Raw genomic sequence first — 19,124 nt, 5'->3', positions numbered from 1 at the left:
GCATGTCCTGCACTTTCTGGTGATTAAAGAACAGCTTGACCCGATAAATGGAAATTTTAAGGCACTAACAGGGCCTGGAAAGAAGTGCAGAAGCCAATTTGAGCATAGAATAAAAATACCATCTGGGTTTTGGTGACAATGAGTAACACTGTTGGCTCTTCTGAGCTCAGACAATTATAATATGAAAAAGAATTTTTTTAAGCCTGCACAGTTAAAATGGTAAAAAGATGGTTCATGGTGAAAAAAAGACAAAAATAATTCCTGTATTCGTGTGCTGCACACCCTGGTACCAAGCGCATTCATCGTGTCTGGAAAAAGAGGCGGAGGATGGAGAATGTCATCAGGGGCACCTTCAACCTCAGTGAGTGTGAGATGGTGTCACCGTGTGTCCAGAGTTTAAGGTTGCCCCATACACCCAGGAACAGAGAAGGCGAGGGTGGGTGTGGAAACGAGGAAGTTGATAAGCTAGGACTACGAACCCTCTCTCAAAATATTTAGACTCAACTGAAGCCCGTGCGCATCAGTGGAGGACGCCCTCATCTCCTTGTCTTGCCGGAAGACTTTGTTCTAGACTTGAATCAGGACTAGACATCACTGCCCCCCATTTTGCATCGCAGTCCAGACAGCCTGAGTGCTCAGGCTGCCCACCTTCCCCTGGTTCTAGGACCACTATGCCCCTCAGTTCATACCTAGACCAGCCCAGGAAGCACAAAGATTTCTCTCTTTAAGGCTAAAAGGCACAGCCATGTCTGTGGGCAGGGAGGGGACGCCCGCCCTGAAGTTGGGGAGCAGAGATGAGCGGGAAGGAGGGAGACACAGGGCTCTGAGTTCCCCATGGCCCGGGAGCAGGAGGAAGAGGCAAACGCTCCTAGCAGTGAGGTGACAGCCATCACAGCTCACATGGACGGAGCCTTCACATGTGTCAGGCTCAGTCCAAAGTGTTTTTCACGTGTACTTTCATCTAAAAATAGTCACCCAGCAGTTAGACTCTTTCCTATATGGAAACCCACAGAACCCGTGACCTTCACATACGGTCTGGACACCATCCTGCCTTCTCTGTTCCCCAACCCCGTGACACACACATACACTCACACACACACACACTCACACACAACATTCACACATGACACACATACACACAGACTCATACACACACTCATACACACTCACACGCACAATACATACAGTCACACACACACATACTCATACATGCACACACATGACACGCACTCTCACACACATTCACACATGACACACACATGACACACAGAGAGACTCATACACACACACTCATACACACTCAATACACACACAATACACACAATACACGCAGTCACACACACACATACTCATACACGCACACACACATGACACACACATACACACACAGAGAGACTCATACACACACACTCATATACACACACAATACACAGTCACACACACACATACTCATACACGCACACACATGACACACATTCTCACACACATAATACACACATACACACACATACACATACATTCATACACACACAACACAGTCATACACACACATACTCATACACGCACACACACATGACACGCACTCACACACATTCACACATGACACACACACAACACACACATACACACAGAGAGACTCATACACACACACTCAATACACACACAATACACACAATACACACAGTCACACACACATACTCATACATGCACACATACAACACACACTGTCACACATGACACACACATACACATACATTCATACACACACACACATACTCATACATGCACACACACACGACACACACAACACACACTCAAACAGACACACACACTTGCTGTCTTAATACAAGTGTGTCCTAGTGCCTTGCCTTGCATTCTTGAACCAACTTTAATCAGCCTGTCCCCTCCACTACTGCCCCCAAGTAAATCTCAAGGTCACAGTGATGACCTCATTGCTCAATGCAACTTTTTGTTAAAAAAATGTTTATAACAGTCTTAAAGGCTCCTTTCCAGTGTGGCCCCTAATGTAAACTATGGACCTTGGATGATAATGGTGTGTCAATGCAGGCTCATTGGTGGTGACAAATATACCATCTGGGGGCGGGGGTGCCAATACTGGAGGTGCCTAAGTAGAGAAAGGGGGTTTACGGGAAGTCTCTCAATATTGCTGTGAACTTGAACCCATTCCAGAAAAATCGTGTCTTCTTTTATTTTTAATTTTTATTTTAGTTGTCCATGCTACGTGGCTTGTAGGACCTTAGTTCCCCAACCAGCCAGGAATTGAACCTGGGCCCTCAGCAATGAAAGTGCAGAGTCCTAACCACTAGACCACCAGGGAATCCCCCAGATGTCTTTAAAATTTTTAAAAAGTAGCAGCTGCTGAGCCTGTATGACACCAAGTAACAAAGTGCAGAGCCCACCTTCAGGCAACCCCAGACAGACGGTGATCCAGACTGTGTTCTCTGGAGGTCCTGCAGCCTCAGATCAGCTTCTCAGAGGCCCAGGTTGTTGTTGTTCAGTTGGTCTGTCATGTCCGACTCTTTCTGACCCCACAGACACACAAGGCTTCCCTGTCCTTCACCATCTCCTGAGCTTGCTCAAACTCAAGTCCATTGAGTCGGTGATGCCATCCACCCATCTCATCCTCTGTCATCCCCTTCTCCTTCTGCCCTCAATCTTTCCCAACCCAGGAATCCCCTACAAGCTCCATCTCAGGCCTCCTCTAGCACAGGGCCCATGGGACGAAGCTGTGGTTGGGGAGATGCTGTGTGGATGGGAACCTGGAAATGCCCGTGTGAGTGGGAGCTATATGAGAACAAAGGTCAGATGCTGCCATGTCACCACTTTCACATCCAGGAAAGGCACTGCTGGCTCCAGGCCCCAGATGCAGGCGTCTGGAGAAAGCTGGTCCAGAGGCCGCAACTGAGATCTGGAGGCAGGACTGAGACTGGCTTCTGCCCAGACCCACGCCCCGGATTCAGTTTGTTCAAGCCCAGCTGCAGAGAGAAGGAGCCGACTAGCCCCAGCACAGCATCTCCTGACCTGACCCTGCCTCCCAAAGAAAGATCCAGAAAGTGGCAGGAACAGTGTCTGGGCCAGGATGAGGGGGCAGACCCACAACCTGAGCTCCTCCCAGAACAGGCCCAAGGCTCCCAGGCTGACCTTCAGGGCCCTCTGCCCTGCCCTCCCACAAGACGTGCCAGGGACCCATGGGATGCAGTTCTTCCCGTGTGTGGTGGGCCTGGGGCAGGTGGAAGTGTGCAGAGGGGTGGGGGAGAAGTAGGGGGCAAACCCAGGAGTGGGGAGCGGGAGGCCGAGCCCTGCCCAGCACAATCACAACCATCTCGCTTTTCCCTTTTCTGAGGTTCAGGGTCCAACGTGGGCTCCCAACAGATGCAGTTTTCCCACTAATGTTTTATTTCAAGGTGTACAAACATCATAGCATTGGTTTTGATGCTTCACTTCAAAAATATTCACCAAAACGAGTGATCTCACCATCCACGTATCCTCATATAGAAATATCCAAAGAGAACAAGTCTTCATAAAGCAGTGCTTGCCAAAAATATTGTTTCCTAATACCCTTGCTTATGGAAAAATTAAGTGTCTATACTAAAGTTTCAGCAAGGAGTTGGAAGAAGGATCCTTGCATGATGGAGGCTAGAACAGTCCCAGAAAGCCTCCCTACGTCTTATGTTTAAATAGATAAGGCAGCTCAGGCCCCAGACCTAAAATCTAAGGAATTCCCTGGTGGTCCAGTGGCTCAGACTCCACGCTTCCAATGCAGGGCACCAGGATTCCATCCCCGGTCAGGGAACTAGGTCCCCCATGATACAAATAAGACTCAGCATAGCCAAATAAACAAATAAATATTTAAACAAACAAACGAAAAACCTAAAACCCAGAAACAAAAAGATTCCTGAGGTTTTTGCTCTGAAACTCTGTCTTCCTCTGGGTTTCTCCAGGGCATGTAGTACAGGGGAAGAAAGTTTTTCCTACCACTCATTCAGGTTCTTTGGCTGGTTTGATCATTAAATCCATTAATGCACAGGAAAAGAGGCAAACAAAATGACTTACGTACAGAAGCCCCAGAAAGACACAAAGACTCAAAAAGCAACCAGGTAACTGAAGCTTGTAGAACATCCTGAGCTAAGGCAAGTGGTGGGGAGGCCAGGGGGAGAGGGACCCTTCGCATGAAGGCAGAGGAGATACTTGGAAAACAGGAGCTGCCCTATTAGGCAGGTAAGCTTTAAGAAAAAAGTTTCCATGGTGTTTACTCTCTTTCTGGTATAAGCTCCCTCTCCAATGTAAGCAGGCAAAGGAGGAGGTACAGAGTCTTTCCTGAATCTGCTGGAGGCTGATTGCATTTAGCTCAAAATAATCATTTACAAGTGGCATATTTGGGGATGGCAAAACCTGCTCCCCTTCCATGGTGACACTTCAGAGGATTTTCTAAGTATTTATTTTTTGGCTGTGCCAGGTCTTAGTCGTGGCAAGTGGGATCTTTACTCACAGCATGGGAACTCTCAGTTGCATCATGTGGAATCTAATTCCCCACCCAGGGATCAAGCCCAGGTCCCCTGCATTAAGAGTGCAGAGTCCCAGCCACTGAGCCACCAGGGAAGTCCCAAGGTTTCAGAAGATTTCAGGATTCTGTGACCTTGAGTCTTCACATCTTCTGAAGAAGAGCTTGCTTTGCATTCTTTATGTTTTCCTCTCTAAGATGGATTTATTGAGATAAAATGTATAGCTGATAAAATTTACTCGTTTCGCAGTATATACAGAAACAGTTATGTTGCACACCTGAAACTAACTCACAGACTTAGAGAACGAACTTATGTCTGCTCGAGGTTGAGGGAAAAGATGGGAGGAAGGGATAGTTAGGGAGTTTGAGATGGACATATACACACTGTTAAATTTTAAATGGATAACCAACAGGACCTACTGTATAGCACAGGGCATATGCTATACATAGCTCGGCACTTTCTTGCTCAATATTATGTGGCAGCTTGTATGGGAGGGGAGTTTGGGGGGAGAATGGATACCTGTTGGGATTCCTAAGTGGCTCAGTGGTAAAGAATCCACCTGCAATGCAGATGTGGGTTCAATCCCTGAGCTGGGAAGATCCCCTGTAGAAGGAAATGGCAACCCATCCAGTATTCTTGCCTGGGAAATCTCATGGACAGAGGAGCCTGGTGGGCTACAGCCCATGGGATCGAAAAAGAGTCAGACACAACTTAGAGATATAACAATAGAAACGTAGTGGCATCTCATGATCATGTTACTGTTCATTTCCCTGATGACAGATGAGGTTGAGCATCTTTTCATGTGTTCATTTGGGGTCTGTATCTCTTCTCTGGAGTCTGCTCAGCCTATTTTTGAAAATGGAAGCTCTGCATTTCCTTATCCGGGCTGCTCACGAGTAGTGGGGTGGGACAGCACCTCAGTCTGTTGGTGCTCATTTCCTGCATGTCACCTCTATGATGCCCTGAGCACCCTTGAGGTTCTGTAAGACACATGCAGCCGTCTGGGACGGCTCCTCAGGGGAAAGTCCCGGTACCCAGGCACGTGGATCACTTGTGAGTCCGGAAGTTCTCCATGGGCCCTGTACTGAACCAGGGATGGTCCAGTAAGGTGCCTCTCCAGTTACGCATTCACATGCTCTCCTGAGAGGGAGACAGTGAGGACCACACCGCTGGTGCTGAATCCCCAGAGCCTGAAGCCTGCCTGGGGCTGGGTCTCCAGGGATGGTGGCATTTCAGCTTGTCTTAGTCAAGTACTTACGGTGGTGAAGGCCGCAGGTTTCCTGCAGCAAGCCCACCCTGAGGCTCTGGATGGGAAGGAAAGGTCTAGACCCAGAACGGACTGCTGCTGACCTCTGGATCTGCATACCAACTCCCAACATGAGAGCTCCAAACCCTGCAGTGCCTGGGCTCCTGTCCACATTTGAACTACCTCTACCTTCCACCGAGGTCATTGACTGCCCTGTGCACAGTCTGTGCGGCCTCATAGCTTCAGCCTGCAGTGACCCCTGGGATCCTCCCACCCCCTACACACCCTGAATCCTGCTGCCCACATCTGATGCTCTGGGGCCCCCTCCAGCCAGGGGACACTGGGCAACAGCTGGAGATGTTTTTGGTTGTCAAAACTAAGAGGGTTGCTACTGACATCTCACAGGTTGTGGGGCCAGTGATGCTGCACAGGATGGCTCCCACACCCAGCAATGATTCAACAGCCCCTAGCACTTCCTGATCCATATCTGTCAGGCATCGGCCCATCATTGACAACCTGCGGTACTTTTAGCCATGGCAATGCTTATGAATTGCCACGTTCTCATGAATTATCATTAATTCCACTGTATTTTCATCCTTATAAGGGAAAAAAGCAATAAGAAAAACAGGAGAAGACTCTTGAGAGTCTCTTGGATTCCAAGGAGATCAAACCAGTCAATCCTAAAGGAAATCAGTATTCATAGGAAGGACTGATGCTAAAGCGGAAGCTCCAATACTTTGGCCACCTAACGGGAAGAGCCAACTCATTAGAAAAGACCCTGATACTGGGATAGATTGAAGGCAAGAGGAGAAGGGGATGACAGAGGATGAGTGGTTGGATGGCATCACCAACTCAATGGACATGAGTTTGAGAAAGCTCCAGGAGATGGTGAAGGACAGGGAAGCTTTCCATGCCGCAGTCCATGGGGTCTCAAAGAATCAGACACGACTCAGCGACTGAAAAACACCAACAGCAAAATGAAGAGGGCATGAGTAACATACTTGCCCGATCACTTTCCGTAGGCGGGACTGAAGACAGGAGTGTCTGCTGATGACGCAGAGTTACAGCTGCACATCCGTCCTGCACAGATATCGCGTCCAAGATCTGAGAAACCCACGTGTCATCATCTTCAGTGATGAGCCTTCCTTATTGTCATTCTTGCATTGTTCATTTCCACTGGGAGGCTTACAAAAACTTAACTCATTTTTAAAAATAAAGCTGAATTTAAAATCTGATTAGTCATAGTGTTACATGTCAGCTTGGCTTAGGCTGTGGTATCCAGATTTTAGTCAAATATGATTTTGGATGTTTATTTGAAGGTATTTTTTACATGAGATTAACTTTTAATCAGTAGACTTTGTAAAGCAAATTGCTATCTGTACTGGGGGATGGGGGGTCTCATCTATTCAGCTTCCCAGGTGGTACTAGTGGTAAAGATCCCACCTGCCAATGCAGGAGACACAGGAGACGTGGGTTTGATCCCTGGGCTGGGAAGATCCCCTGGAGAAGGGCATGGCAACCCACACCAGTATTCTTGCCTGAAAAATCCCTTGGACAGAGGAGCCTCATGGGTTACAGTCCATGGAGTCGCAAAGAACTGGACAAGGCTGAGCGACTGAGCACACACACACAGCACACTCATCCAATCAGTGGAGGACAAAGAGAAAGGAACGCCCTCCCCCAAGGAAGAGGGAATTCTGCCAAGAGAGACTTTGGGCTCAAAATGCAACTCTTCTGAGCCACCAGTCGGTCAGCCCACCCTGAAAATTTTGGATTGGCCAGTCCCCTTAAATGTGTAAGATAACTCCTTAAATATTTATTTCTCTTCATCTAGACATAGATACACACACACACACACAAACCCTGTTACCCTGTTTGTTATCTGTTATGTTTCTCTGGAGAACCCAAATACACTGTATGTATTATTTTTCCTGTAAAATGGCACTCATTTGAGATTTTAAGTGGCCGACACCGCATTATTCATATGACATTGGCTTTTTTCTTTTTTCAGAATATTGAATATAGTTCCCCATGCTATACCGTAGGTCCTTATTTTCTATTTTATATCTAGAAGTTTGTATTTGCTAATTCCAGACTCCTAATTTATCCCTCTTTCCACCCTTCCCCTTGAAAACCTTAAGTTTGTTATCTATGTCTGTGAGTCTGTTTCTGTTTCCTAAGTTCTTTCGTATCATATTTTAGATTCTGTAAGTGATTTCTTTCTCCTTCTTACGGCACTTGGTATGCTAATCTCTAGGTCCAGCCTCATTGCTGCAAATGGCATTGTCTCATTCCTTTTCTTGCCGAGTAGTACTCCCCTGCACATATGCACCATCTCTCCTTTATCCGTTCGTCTGTCGATGACATGTAGGTTGTCTCCACGCCTTGGCCGTTGTGAATAGTGATGCTGTGAACCTAGGGGAGCGTGGATTTTTGTGGACTAGAGTTTCGTCTGGATATATGCCCAGGAGTGGGATTGCTGGATCATATGGCAACTCTATTTTTAGCTTTTTAAGAAACTGCCATACTGTTCTCCATAGTGGCTACACCAACTTACATTCTTACCAATAGAAGGGCCCCTTTTCTACACACTCTCTCCAGCATTTACTGTTGTAGACTTTTTAAATGATGGCCATTCTGGCTGTATGAGGTGATACCTCACTGTAGTTTTGATTTGCATTTTTCTAACAATTAATGATGTCTGGCACTTTTTCATGTGCCTAGTCACCATCTGTGTGTCTTCTTTGGAGAAACGCCCACTCTTTTATTGAGCCATTTGCTTTTAGTATTGAGTTGTATGTGCTATTTGTATATTTTAGAGATTAAGCCCTTGTCAGTTGCATTGTTTTTTCTCCCACTCTGTAGGTTGTCTTTTTGTTTTATTCATGGTCCCCTTCACCGTGCAAAAGTTTGTTCTTCACAGAGATTTTGAATTCCATCGATGCCTGGGTCACCATGCACATGTGTAGCTTGTGAAATCACAGTGGTGAGTAAAGTAGCTGTCCCATCCACCCGCAGCAGAGATCCTCAGGAATGAGGGTTCCACCAGATCCAGCTGCAAGCAAGACACAAACAGAAGCTTGTGTGTCTCCCACCTGCGTATGGGGAGAAGGGCATGGGAAATCAGCTTGATTCGGAACAGAAAACGAAACTCTCAAAAATTGGAAAAAGATGCTCAGGACAAGTTCAAGCCAGAAAAAGCTGGACCAGAGCTAGAGGACCAAGGCCTCATATTCCATTGTATCTTCCATGGATGCTAGAATGCAAAGGATGCGACATTCGCTGAATGAACAAAGGAACGAGTGAATCCCACAGTCAAAAGCTAGGAAGTTTCTGGGTGTGTGTGTGAGATAGCTGCTCAGTCGTGTCTGACTCTGCAGCCCCATGGACTGTAGCTGGCCAGGCTCTTCTGTTCATGGAATTCTCCGGGCAAGAAGATGGCACATGCAGATAGGTCAATTTCTGATCCTCTGGAGAAGGAAATGGCAACCACACTCCAGTATCCTTGCTTGGAGAATCCCATGGACAGAGGAGCCTGATGGGCTACAGTCCAAGGAGCCACAAAGAGTCAGACGCAACTGAGTGTCTGAGCCAACTCTTCATGAAACCTCACACAGTAGCGATCTACACTCAGCACCTGTTTCAACACACGTTCCACTGCCTGTCCAATGCTCACGCGTAAAATACACTTAAAAAAAAAATCTATTAAGTGCCTGAAGTGAAAATACCTCCCCACAATTTTTAGAAGTTTTCACAAGAAGCAGTGCTGTGGGGCAAATCGTGTCCTCCACGAGACACACTGAAGTCCTGACCACAACACCGACAACTGTGGCCGCCGTGGGAAACTGGCTCTTCGTAGATGTCATCAGGTTAACATGAGGTCACTGAGGAGCTGGTCTCTGATCTGACCACTGGGGTCACGAGGAAAGAGAGATGGAGACACCGAGGACACACAGGGAAGGTGGAGGGTGGAGTGATGTGTCTGTAAACTGAGGAAAGCCAGGCTCCCATGGAAGCTAGAAAAGGTCAGGGAGGACCTTCTAGCTCCCCTAGACGCCTTAGTGACACCACGGCCCTGCTGACTCCTTGATCCTGGACTTTTGGCCCCCAGAACTCTGAGAGCATAAAGCTCTGTTGTTTAAGCTGCCTGGTCTGTGGTGCATAGAATTAGCCCCCATACAATGGCACAGAACAAGTGTGTGTCCTGAGAGCCCATGCCAGCGCTGAAGTGAACGGGAAACTTAGATTCTGAAACGTGGAACTAGCACTCTAAGGGGCTTACATCATGCTGGGCACCTGTCCACTGTCTAACACTGGAGACTCACTAACTCAGCCCTTCCACAACTCAGGGGGAGACCAAGGCACAGAGAGGTTAAGTAACTCATTCAAGGTCACACAGCTCAACCCTGGCAAGGTGGGGTTGTGACTCAGGTTGGACTCACAGCCTCCTCCTTCAACACTAAGTGGATCAGCCTGTGTTCTTGTTGGGGCTGCCATAACAAAGGATCGCAACTTGGTGGCTTAAAACAATAAGAATATATTTTCTCTCAGTTCAAGTGCCAGAAGTGCAAGATTCAGGTGTGGTCAAGACTGCGCTTTCTCCGAAGACTCCAGGGAGGAGCCCCTCTGTGCCACTCCCAGCTTCTGGGAGCCACCAGCAGTCCTTGGCTTTCCCAGGCTTTCCTTGGCTTTCCCAGGCTTGTGGCCACCTCACTCGACTCTCCGCCTGCGTCTTTACATGGCCTGCTCCAGGTGTATCTGTGTGTCTCCAAGACACGGCTCTCTCCTCCTAAAGACATGGGTCTCTGATCTAGGGCCCTCCTCACTCCATGATGACCTCATCTCAACCAGATTACATCTGCGAAGACTCCATTTCCGAATAAGGTCACCTTCACAAGTTTGGGGCTTAGGAAGCGGACATACTTGGGGAAACATTTCCACCCACCATGTGCTAAGACCTGCCCCGGGGAATGCGGGGTCCTCAGGCATGGCAGCGAGGAGGAGGCAGAAAACAGGGCAGTGTCCCAGGGCTACCCCAGGGCTGAGCCTTGCACTCAGGGGGATGGAAAAAACCACCTGAATGCACACGCTGTGGGAAAACAGAGATCTGGGCACCCACGGGCCTCAGGAGGCAGGATACTTGCCTCTACTGCCCTGGACAGGGCTCTTCCATGCCTTCCACCAGGCCTCTGGATCAGGCCAACCCTTCTTTTCCACTCTGCCTCCTGCTCCATCCCGCCTTCCAGAGGCTCTGCCTCTCCCATCTTCAGCCCTCACCCCCTCCCCAGGCTCCTACTCCATCCCATCCCTGCTCTCCCCCTCTCAGCCACCTTGTACCTGGGACCAGACACCCCTTCTAAATCTCTGACCATGTGACCTAGTCCCACCTGGCCCCGCCCACCACCACCAGAGCTTATGGCCATCTCCCAAGTTCCATCCATGGCCCCCCAAGCCCATCCAAGCGTGTCCTCCCCACTCCCAGCCCCATGTTCCTTCCCACCCTCATCTCTGAATCCTCCTCCTTCATCTTCTTCCCCCATCTGGTCTCTAAGATCATGGAGCTCCTCCATGTGTCAGACACAACACTAAAGCCCAGGACTGTATGCAGGAAGAAAAGGTGCAGGGAGAGGTGAGACGACACCTGTGATTGCATCCAACTGACAAGCAGTGTACCTGGAATGCACCTGAATCCCAATGGGACAGCAAGGAATAACTACTTAGCTCTGTGCGGAGGTCAAGGAGGGCTCCCCAGAGGAGGCGACACCAGGTTGAGTCTGGGAGGATGAGGAGGAGCTGGCTAAGAATTAGGTGTGAGAGGGACGTTCCCGAGAGGATGAGGGTGGAGAGAGAAGCTGTGTGAGCTACCTGAATTGAAGTCACGTCTGCATGCATCTGTGCTCAGTAGCTATGTTACTTCCGACTCTTCTGTGACTCCATGGACAGTAGCCCTTCAGGCTCCTCCGTCCATGGGATTGCCCAGGCAAGAATACTGGAGTGGGTTGCCATTTCCTTCTCCAAGGGATCTTCCTGAACCAGAGATCAAACTCGTGTCTCCTGCATTGGCAGGCAGATTCTTTACCACTGAGCCACCTGGGAAGCCCTCAGTTCAGTTCAGTCGCTCAGTCGTGTCTGACTCTTTGTGACGCCATGAATTGCAGCACACCAGGCCTCCCTGTCCATCACCATCTCCTGGAGTTCACTCAAACTCAGGTCCATCGAGTTGGTGATGCCATCCAGCCATCTCATCCTCTGTCGTCCCCTTCTCCTCCTGCCCCCAATCCCTCCCAGCATTAAAGTCTTTTCCAATGAGTCAACTCTTCGCATGAGGTGGCCAAAGTATTGGAGTTTCAGCTTTAGCATCATTCCTTCCAAAGAAATCCCAGGGCTGATCTCCCTCAGAATGGACTGGTTGGATCTTCTTGCAGTCCAAGGGACTCGCAAGAGTCTTCTCCAACACCACAGTTCAAAAGCATCAGTTCTTCTGCGCTCAGCCTTCTTCACAGTTCAACTCTCACATCCATACACAACTACTGAAAAAACCATAGCCTTGACTAGATGGACCTTAGTTGGCAAAGTAATGTCTCTGCTTTTGAATATGCTGTCTAGGTTGGTCATAACTTTTCTTCCAAGGAGTAAGCGTCTTTTAATTTCATGGCTGCAGTCACCATCTGCAGTGATTTTGGAGCCCAAAAAAGCCCTAGCTGGTGGCAATTCAGCATGCCTGCGGGCTTCAGAGAGCCAGAGAAGTGGGCGTGAGCTACATCAGCTCAGCCTCACATGCCTCCCTAAGGTCTAGAGATAATAGAACTTCCCTAACCGCTACTGCTGAAATTCTACCCGCTCCCGCTTTCGGTTGTATTTGTCCATAGGCTTCTTGTTCCTCATTCTCTCTTCCCGGATAGTGTGGGCCTGCTCTGTTGGAATGAGCCTCCAAAATCCGTTTGGGGTTCAAAGCCAAGTAGCATGGAGGCCTGAGGCCCACTGTGGCAGTCCCACGCGGTGCTGGGCATGTGTCAAGGCGTGGGACCCAGCTTGGGGGCAGGGAAGGTCGGTCACAGGGACCCACGATGGAAACAATACTCTGCCCTTCCCCAGCCCAGACAGACCTGGTAGTGCCAGCTTTCCTCTGACTTCCTGCAGAACGACTGCACTTGGTTGTTATAATCTGCCCTACCAAAGATGCTGGGGTGGAGCCTTCACTCCGCTCTGTCCCTGGTCTGGCGCCATGCCCCCCAGTGGTGGAAGACCCTGGAGGACTTCTCCACCCCTGGAAGAGTCAGTTCCCAACCCCAGGGTTGCAAAATCTGACTCCTGCCTCCTTATCCCCAAGGCCTCAAGTCCCATCTACCTGATTGCCAGCCTGTTCTGTTTCACCCCTTTTGCAGGCTTTGGCTTGGTTCTCTGGTCCTCTGATTGTGTGCGTGTGTGTCCCCAGTCATGTCCGACTCTGTGCAACCCCACAGACTGTAGCCCGCCAGGCTCCTCTGTCCATGGGATTCTCCAGGCGAGGATACTGGAGTGAGTAGCCATTCCCTTCTCCAGAGGAATCCTCCCAACTCAGGGATCAAACTCACATCTCCTGTGTCTCCTGCATTGGCAGGTGGATTCTTTACCACTGTGCCACCCGAAAGCCCAAAATTTAACAGCCATTTTTAAACAGCTCCATATAATTGGCATGCTCTAAGGAGAAGGCAATGGCACCCCACTCCAGTACTCTTATCTGGAAAATACCATGGATGGAGGAGCCTGGTGGGCTGCAGTCCATGGGGTCGCTTGGAGTCGGACACGACTGAGCCACTTCACTTTCACTTTTCACTTTCATGCATTGGAAAAGGAAATGGCAACCCACTCCAGTGTTCTTGCCTGGAGGATCCCAGGGACGGGGGAGCCTGGTGGGCTGCCGTCTATGGGGTAGCACAGAGTCGGACATGACTGAAGCAACTTAGCAGCAGTAGCAGTAGCAGAAGGACCTAACATATCAAGTTCAGAAGGGAGCCTCATGAACGGGGCTGCATCGGGAGTAGGGAGATTCTAGGGTCACAATTAGGGTCTCTACCTGTTCTTCCCTATTTCCCTGTTCCCTGTGTGTGCTCAGTCATGTCTGACTCTTTTGCGACCATACGGACTGTAGCCTTCCAGGCTCCTCTGTCCATGGGATTCTCCAGGCAAGAATACTGGAGTGGGTTGCCATTTCATCCTCCAGGGGATCTTCCCCACCCAGGGACTGAACCTGCATCTCCTGTATCTCCCTGCACTGGCAGGCGAATTCTTTATCACTGAGTGACCCAGGAAGCCTCCAAATAAATCCTTACTCAAACCCAAGGCCTTCCCAGTCCTAGCTACACCCACTGACGCTGTCAGGGCATGACCCGGAACCTCAGTATACTCAGGACTTCACACGGTCACCCTCCGATTTCAGAAGTCACATTTCCCGTGAGTGGCCTTCAAAGTGCATCTTCTGGATTTCCACGGGCTCTGGGAAGCTGCCCACCCAGACCATAGCAGGGATGTATCTACAGAACAGGTTCAAACAGCACCATTAACAGCTGACTAACCACTGTTCAGTTCAGTTCAGTTCAGTCGCTCAGTCCTGTCCAACTCTTTGCAACCCCATGAATTGCAGCACGCCAGGCCTCCCTGTCCATCACCAACTCCCGGAGTTCACTCAAACTCATGTTCACTGAGTCAGTGATGCCATCCAACCATCTCATCCTCTGTTGTCCCCTTCTCCTCCTGCCTTCAAACTTTCCCAGTATCAGGGTCTTTTCCAATGAGTCAGGTATTTGCCTCAGGAGGCCAAAGTACTGGAGTTTCAACTTTAACATCAGTCCTTCCAATAAACACCCAGGACTGATCTCCTTTAGGATGGATGGATTGGATCTCCTTGCAGTCCAAGGGACTCTTAAGAATCTTCTCCAACACCACAGTTCAAAAGCATCAATTCTTCAGTGCTCAGCTTTCTTTATAGTCCAAATTTCACATCCACGCATGACTACTGGAAAAACCATAGCCTTGACTAGACGGAGCTTAGTTGGCAAAGTAATGTCTCTGCTTTTGAATATGTTATCTAGGTTGGTCATAACTTTCCTTCTAAGGAGTAAGAGACTTTTAATTTCATGGCTGCAATCAACATCTGCAGTGATTTTGGAGCCCAGAAAAATAAAGTCTGACACTGTTTCCACTGTTTCCCCATCTATTTCCCATGAAGTGATGGGACCAGATGCCATGATCTTCGTTTTCTGAATGTTGAGCTTTAAGCCAACTTTTTCACTCTCCTCTTTCACTTGCATCAAGAGGCTTTTTAGTTCCTCTTCGCATTCTGCCATAAGGGTGGTGTCATCTGCATATCTGAGGTTATTGATATTTCTCCCGACAATCTTGATTCCAGCTTGTGCTTCTTCCAGCCCAGCATTTCTCATGATGTACTCTGCATATAACTTAAATAAGCAGGGTGACAATATACAGCCTTGACGTACTCCTTTTCCTATTTGGAACCAGTCTGTTGTTCCATGTCCAGTTCTAACTGTTGCTTCTGGACCTGCATACAGATTTCTCAAGAGGCAGGTATGGTGGTCTGGTATTCCCATCTCTTTCAGAATTCTCCACAGCTTATTGTGATCCACACAGTGAAAAGCTTTGGCATAGTCAATAAAGCAGATATAGATGTTTTTCTGGAACTCTCTTGCTTTTTCGATGATCCAGCAATTTGATCTCTGGTTCCTCTGCCTTTTCTAAAACCAGCTAGAACATCTGGAAGTTCACAGTTCAATTATTGCTTAAGCCTGGCTTGGAGAATTTTGAGCATTACTCAAATGAGCCTTAGAAAGCATCACTACGAACAAAGCTAGTGGAGGTGATGGAATTCCAATTCAAATCCTAAAAGGTGAGGCTGTGAAAGTGCTGCACTCAATACGCCAGCAAATTTGGAAAACTCAACAGTGGCCACAGGACTGGAAAAGGTCAGTTTTCATTCCAATCCCAAACAAAGTCAATGCCAAAGAATGCTCAAACTACCGCACAATTGCACTCATCTCACACGCTAGTAAAGTAATGCTTAAAATTCTCCAAGCCAGGCTTAAGCAATAATTGAACTGTGAACTTCCAGATGTTCTAGCTGGTTTTAGAAAAGGCAGAGGAACCAGAGCTCAAATTGCCAACATCTGCTGGATCATCGAAAAAGCAAGAGAGTTCCAGAAAAACATCTATTTCTGCCTTATTGACTATGCCAAAGCCTTTGACTCTGTGGATCACAAGAAACTGTGGAAAATTCTTCAAGAGATGGGAATACCAGACCACCTGACCTGCCTCTTGAGAAATCTGTATGCAGGTCCAGAAGCAACAGTTAGAACTGGACATGGAACAACAGACTGGTTCCAAATAGGAAAAGGAGTACGTCAAGGCTGTATATTGTCACCCTGCTTATTTAAGTTATATGCAGAGTACATCATGAGAAATGCTGGGCTGGAAGAAGCACAAGCTGGAATCAAGATTGTGGGCAGAAACATCAATAACCTCAGATAAGAAGTTGACACCACCCTTATGGCAGAAAGTGAAGAGGAACTAAAAAGCCTCTTGATGCAAGTGAAAGAGGAGAGTGAAAAAGTTGGCTTAAAGCTTAACATTCAGAAAACGAAGATCATGGCATCTGGTTCCATCACTTCATGGGAAATAGATGGGGAAACAGTGGAAACAGTGTCAGACTTTATTATTTTGGGCTTCAAAATCACTGTGGATGGTGATTGCAGCCACGAAATTAAAAGACGCTTACTCCTTAGAAGGAAAGTTATGACCAACCTAGATAACATAGTCAAAAGCAGAGACATTACATTGCCAACAAAGGTCTGTCTAGTCAAGGCTATGGTTTTTCCAGTGGTCATGTATGGATGTGAGAGTTGGACTGTGAAGAAAACTGAGCGCCAAAGAACTGATGCTTTTGAACTGTGGTGTTGGAGAAGACTCTTGAGAGTCCCTTGAACTCCAAGGAGATCCAACCCGTCCATCCTAAAGGAGATCAGTCCTGAATGTTCATTGGCAGGACTGATGCTAAAGTACAAACTCCAGTACTTTGGCCACCTCATGTGAAGAGTTGACTCATTGGAAAAGACCCTGATGCTGGGAGGGATTGGGGGCAGGAGGAGAAGGGGACGACAGAGGATGAGATGGCTGGATGGCATCACTGACTCGATGGACATGAGTTTGGGTAAACTCCAGGAGATGGTGATGGACAGGGAGGCCTGGTGTTCTGCGATTCTGGGGTCACAAAGAGTCAGACACGATTGAGTGACTGAACTGAGCTGAACTTACTAGCTGTGTGAGATGAGTGCAATTGTGCAGTAGTTTGAGCATTCTTTGGCATTACCTTTCTTTGGGATTGGAATGAAAACTGACCTTTTCCAGTCCTGTGGCTACTGCTGAGTTTTCCAAATTTTTTGGCATATTGAGTACAGTACTTTCACAGCATCATCTTTTAGGATTTGAAATAGCTCAGTTGGAATTGCATCACCTCCACTAGCTTTGTTCATAGTGATGCTTCCCACTTGACTTCACATTCCAGGATGTCCGGCTCTAGGTCAGTGATCACACCATTGTGATTATCTGGGTCATGAAGATCTTTTTTGTACAGTTCTTCTTGTATTCTTGTCACCTCTTCTTAATATCTTCTGCTTCTGTTAGGTCCATACCATTTCTGTCCTTTATTGTGCCCATCCTTGCATGAAATGTTCCGTTGGTATCTCTAATTTTCTTGAATAGATCTCTGGCCTTTCCCATTCTATTGTTTTCCTCTATTTCTTTGCACTGGTCACTGAGGAAGGCTTTCTTATTTCTTCTTGCTATTCTTTGGAACTCTGCATTTAAATGGGTTTCTCTTTCCTGTTCTCCTTTTCTCCTTATTAGCATATGTGTAATGCAGTTGAAGTCTTTCCCATCCAAGATAAAAGCTACTTATTTTGATGAACTCTGGCATGTTTGGCAGTGTTAATTAATTAATCTGGAATTGATTAATGCAACCGCCTGCAAAGATTCAACAGGCAGGGACAGTAGGCTGGGGCAGTGTGTCCAGAGTTGACTGCATGCACAAGGGCATGAGAAGGAAAGTGAGAGGGGAAGCAGCAGTCATGGGCTAGGCCCTGGGGTACATCTCCCTCCCTCTTCAACTGGCAAACCCTTGGAGTCATAGCACCCTAGAATCTCCCTCCTGGTTGTTTGCATCAGTGTCGACGACTGCTGTCTTGTTTCAGGCCCTTTCCATTCCTCGTCGTAAACATTGCAGTTGACTCATCACTACCAGGCTCTTTGCTCTCCTCCAGTCCTCTACAGAACACCAAGGCTCACAAGTTGGATGTGTCTCTCCTGACAGGAAAACCTCACCGTGTCCTGATCACCCAAGGGAAGACCAGGCCTGGTCACGTGCTCACAGATCCTCCACCCGTCCAGGCTCAGCCCTCATCCTCATGGGTGCCAGATGGGCCCACACTTGTCCAATGTGCACTCCATGAGGGCGGGAGATTTGCTTTGCCTATTGATCCATCCTAAAGGCTGGAACCGGAGAAGGCACTGGCAACCCACTCCAGTACTCTTGCCTGGAAAATCCCATGGACAGAGGAGCCTGGTAGGTTGCAGTCCATGGGGTCACGAAGAGTCGGACATGACTGAGCAACTTCACTTTCAGTTTTCACTTTCATGCACTGGAGAAGGAAATGGCAACCCACTCCAGTGTTCTAGCCTGGAGAATTCCCGGGACAGTGGAGCCTGGTGGGCTGCCGTCTAGGGGGTCGCACAGAGTCGGACACAACTGAAGCAACCTAGCAGCAGCAGCAGCAAGGGCTGGAACAGTGCTCAGCATGTAGTAGTGGCAGAAGAATGAATGAATTAAGACAAGTGACCACTTGGTTTGGGCACAGGGAGGCTATCAGTGACCTTGGCAAGGGGTGGAGACTCAGAAAGACTGGAGTGAAGTAAGGAGAACCCGAGGGGCATGTGAACAGAAATAGGGACACAGACACTTTACACACTGATTTTATGTTGATGACTTCCTGTGCGCCACTGACTAGTTGAGCTCCTTCGGGGCAGGGTCTGAGCCTTGCACATCTCTGCACCCCACCAGCAGCGAAAGCACACTTCCTCACTGGCACTTGCTCAGTAAGTACTCATCAAACACCTTCCTAAAGCTGTAGATAACAAACATCACTTTTTCTCACAACTCACCAGCCATAACTGCTCATTGGTCCTCTCCAATAGCAGAGGGCAGGACATGTAATTACTGTGAGCACCCTAGGTTGAAGGGGAAGGACACTCAGAGAAAAGCGTTCTAGAGCCCGTGCTCTGCAACAAAAGAAGCCAGTGCAATGAGAAGC

At 48.2% G+C, this 19,124-nt stretch overlaps 1 non-coding gene across 1 annotated transcript; it reads right to left on the bottom strand.

The window, feature by feature from the left end:
* Positions 1-2,261: 2,261 nt before the first annotated feature.
* Positions 2,262-2,338, bottom strand: TRNAE-UUC (transfer RNA glutamic acid (anticodon UUC)). The gene has a single exon. It is a non-coding gene; the product is annotated as a tRNA-Glu (tRNA).
* Between the last annotated feature and the right edge of the window lie 16,786 nt (positions 2,339-19,124).

This window comes from Capricornis sumatraensis, chromosome 1 (assembly GCF_032405125.1).
Source record: "Capricornis sumatraensis isolate serow.1 chromosome 1, serow.2, whole genome shotgun sequence".
NCBI classification, from domain to species: Eukaryota; Metazoa; Chordata; class Mammalia; order Artiodactyla; family Bovidae; genus Capricornis; species Capricornis sumatraensis.
Note: the sequence above shows the minus strand (reverse complement) of the source record. Positions and strands in the feature narration are given on the sequence as shown.